At 56.8% G+C, this 3,931-nt stretch overlaps 1 protein-coding gene across 3 annotated transcripts in view; it reads left to right on the forward strand.

The window, feature by feature from the left end:
* Nucleotides 1-3,931, forward strand: part of SHANK2 (SH3 and multiple ankyrin repeat domains 2) — a 544,903-nt gene that overhangs the window by 751 nt on the left and 540,221 nt on the right. The gene's annotated exons all lie outside the window — the stretch shown is intronic.

Below are 3,931 nucleotides of genomic sequence, written 5' to 3' on the forward strand. Positions count from 1 at the left end.
TAAAACTGGCCCAGGGCCGCCAGGGGGCGCGCGGGGGCGGTGACAGGCGCTGCGGTCGCCAGGTCCCCGGAGACCCTGCGTCGGCTACCCCGGCCCCGCACCGGCGCCCAGAGCCCCCATCCAGGTGCGCGCGGCTGGAGCAGCGGGCTCGGCGAGGCCGGGGCCGGTGCACCAAATGATGCAGGAGGCTGGCACCGGCGGGCTCGAGTTGCTCAAGTTTCCCTGGCAACTTTCGCCCGGGCATCGATCCGCCCGCGCAGCCCGCGGCCCCGGCGCCTCCGCTGGGTGTCCGGGCGCCGGGGGCGCCTGGAGACACCAACAGTGCACTCGCCGCCGGAGCTGGGGCCGCTGGATTGTGCGCGCAGGTGCGATCCCCGCGGAGGGCCTCGCTGCCCGGGTTCGGGGGGTGCGGGGATAGGGGTGGACCTTGCTGCCGGGGCCGGATGACTTCGCCGCCGGTGTTCGGAGGGTGCGGGCCAGCGGCGTGCCTCCCGCGGGTTTGCGCGCAGACACTGCACGGGATGGGAGGGCGGGCGCGCGGGTGCGGTCAGTGTTTCCGTGGGGCTGGGGGCGTCCGAAGGGGGCGAGGCCTCTGCTGGTGACAGTGGGCTTTCAGGCGGAGCTTTTAAATCGACCCCGGGCGGCCGGATCTGAGAAGGCGCTCGGGCTCCCAGGTGGGAACTCAGGCCGCGGTACCTGCGGGCCCCGTGGCCGGCAGCTGTGGCCACGGTCCCGGGAGTCCTTAGAGGCCTTCCGAAAATAAAGTGGTTTCCGCGTGGAAGTTCGAGGTCGTAAATTGGATAGTTTCGTGACCTCTTTTTGTTTGAAACTCAAGTTCGAACGTTAATGAGGTCAATCCGCTAATTAAATTAAGCTCCAAGAATCAGAGAGATAATTTCGGAAGTCCTCCGTGGAGGGCGCCTTGATCTCTACCTGGGACTTGTCCCTCGGCTTTGCTGATCCGGCCGCAGGGAGAGCACGTGGGCGCTGGGTTCAGCCTCCATCCAAGTGCCGCGCTGTCCGCGTTAAATAATTAGTGACCACCGGTTCCGCGCCTGGGGGTTTCGGGACGACCAGAAGAGACCCCGGAGGCGGCTGCTTTTGGAGACCCGAGTTTTCAAACCACTTGTCCGCGATAACAAGGCTGCGTTTTGATAAAGGGGTTGAACATCTGTCTGCCTGGAGCTTTGTGCCCACTGGCGGTTCGGCAGTGATTAAGGCGGGGAAAGGTGGATGTGGCTGCCCTAAGGGGGGGGTTAATAAATGGTAGCGTAGATTTTTGCCCAGAAAGTCACGGTGTCCTTAGGGAGGCCAGAGGGAGACCCTTGTCTTAATAGGAATTACGCTGCTTTACAAGTGTCTGGATGTAAAACTCCTGGAGCGCACTGTTATCAAGGAAGCGGGTTCCGTTATTATGCTGAGGAATTTCTGCTTTTCCAAGAAGAAAGAATTGGGTGGAAAGCTGGTGCTTCTTTGGGCCCCAGTGGAAGCGGCTGGAATTCTTCAAGAATCAAAAGGAGCCCTTTACGCATAAAGTGATTTTGCCTGTAAAGGTGGTTCCCAGTGGGCACCGTTGAGTGCACTTGTCTGCTTTGAAAAAATTAGATCCCTTCGGGCGGTGGGCTTGGGGAGGCAATCTTTTTGCCTCCTGACCCCAAGTACAATTTGCTTTAGAAAGCCCTATTCACATTCAGGTGAATTTCCCAGAGGTTTTCCTTCCTTCATTTTTTTTTTTTTTTTCTTGAAGTGCTTGGGGTTGTGAGGAAGGCCCCCAAGCTGGCACCTAAGGGTCACCAGTTTGGTCCAAGCCTCGCGGGGGGTGAGGGCCCTATTTAGGAGAAGCCTGGATCATCGAGGGTTCGGTAGGGGGTCCGATGTGAGCAATGCCACCAGGAGGAAGATGGTGTTGTTCCAAGATAGCATTGCAATTTATATTTCATCGGTGCTGGGGAAGAGGATGGAAGAAAAAGCTTGACATACGAAAAACGTGCCGGGAGTTAACCAATGTGCAGGGAAACACGAGTTGAACTGATTTTTCTAGAAAAATAATTCTTTATCCTACTCGCTTTCTTTCTAAATACGTCCTGGAGTCCTAAATGATAGAGTTTTGGTGTCCTTGTCACCTCGGGTGAGTACAGGGGGCTTTTCCAAAGTGGGGCTCAGTTTGGGGGTTGCTAAGGGAATGGTGGGGATGAATTCAGTGTGGACCCCAGCCCCTGACCGCTGAACACGTTTCCCCAGGATTGCAGCTCCTGCTTTGTCAACTTAAGGCACGGCTTGGTGGCAGGCTGTTGGATCTGGAGTCCATAGTTACTTCTGGGCTGGGTGGGGTGGGGTGGAGGGGAGCGTGGGTGGATAAACCAAGAGAAAAGTACATTTACGGCCTCTCCTGGGGCCTTGCATTGTCCTGAGCCCCAGGGAGGGAACATTTACGGTCGATCATCCATGTGACCCCTGGGGCAAATTTATTGAATCCTCTGCTTTGACTGAGGGGGTAGTTTGTGGATGGGGGGGGAGGAAGGCACCCCAAACAAAGACCTGGTCTTTTTCATCTTGGGAGCCCCCAGCCCTCACCTGGGACTGACTGGGTGAAGGGCTCGGAGCAGGGCCGGGTGACCCTTGTGACCTGGCCACTGCACCTGACCCGCCCACCCGAATGAGGGGCCTGCCATTCATTCCGAGGTGATCTAGGTTATATCGGAATTTCTCTGCACACTGTAAAATCGAGTCAACAAATAATCACCTGACGGCCAAAGCTGGCCACAGCAGACCACCACGGGAGGTTCCAGGCCAGCGGGGAGAAGAGGGGATTGGACCATTAGTGCACGGTGGGACAGGAGCTGTGATGGAGGTGACCGTTGGGTGCTGTAGGGCACAGAGAGCATCCCCAACCCAGTCTGGGAAAGGAAGGGGGTGGGGGATCTAAAAACACCTGGATGAGGCCTGGGGTGTCCGCATTGCCCTGGGACCTGGCGGGAATGGTCTGGTTCTTGTTCTGTCAGCTGTCAGGTTCTCACCTTCTGCCTGGCCTGGCGCTGCACTCTTGCCATAGATGACCTCATCCAAGTCTCTCAAAACTCCGGAAGGAGAGAGGTGCGATTGGTTATTATTCCCAATTTACACATCAGGAGCCTGAAGCTTGAAGCAGTGGAGCCACTTGCCCCAGACCACACACCTAGTGCACGGTGAGCTGGGATCGCACCCAGGTAGCTCGGGAGAGCCCAGCCCTTAAGCCTGCACACCGCACACATCAATCACCCAGTGGGAGAACTCATGTGGTTAGAAGATGATCTTTCTTGTTACTGTGGTGTGAGAAAAACTGCAGCCAGAAAGTGAAAACCAGAGTTTCTGATCACACTTCTTGAGGTGATAGGCCTTTTTTTTTTTCTTTGAAAGCTGATTCAAGAAATGCTTGGAAGGGGCTAAAAATGTTAATGTCAATGGCTCCAGTGGTTGTTCTGAGATGGGTCTTTGGGGGACAAGAATGCATCTAGCACAGGCCTTCCCACCACTCAAGGGGTTTGCAGTTTTAACGGAAGGGAAAGGGGAGCCCACGCCCAATACTGGGGCAGATCCCAGAGGCTGCCCAGGGCTCAGGGTCGTGAGCTGTGTCGGTCTTGATGGTTATGCCCCGGGGATGGGCCAGCTGAGGCGTGTGTCACTTCCGGGGGTTGGGGGGAAGGGGGGTAGGCAGCAGAAGCCTTCAGGTCTGCTGGGAGCTATGGGCAGCTGCAGGGCCCCCGGTGATTGGCTGCAGGAAGCCAGTGCAGGAAGGGGTGGGACAGGGTTTGAAAATTGTCCTTGTGAGGTTTTCAGAGTCCTCTCCTTGCCTCTCAGGATGGAATGAAGCCACAGGCTCCAGATGTCAAAGCTGCAGATTTCTTTTTCTTCCTTCCTCCCTCCCTCCCTCCCTCTCTCTCTCTCTCTCTCT

This window comes from Neophocaena asiaeorientalis, unplaced genomic scaffold (genome assembly GCF_003031525.2).
Source record: "Neophocaena asiaeorientalis asiaeorientalis breed wild unplaced genomic scaffold, Neophocaena_asiaeorientalis_V1.1 scaffold43, whole genome shotgun sequence".
In the NCBI taxonomy this organism is placed as follows: domain Eukaryota; kingdom Metazoa; phylum Chordata; class Mammalia; order Artiodactyla; family Phocoenidae; genus Neophocaena; species Neophocaena asiaeorientalis.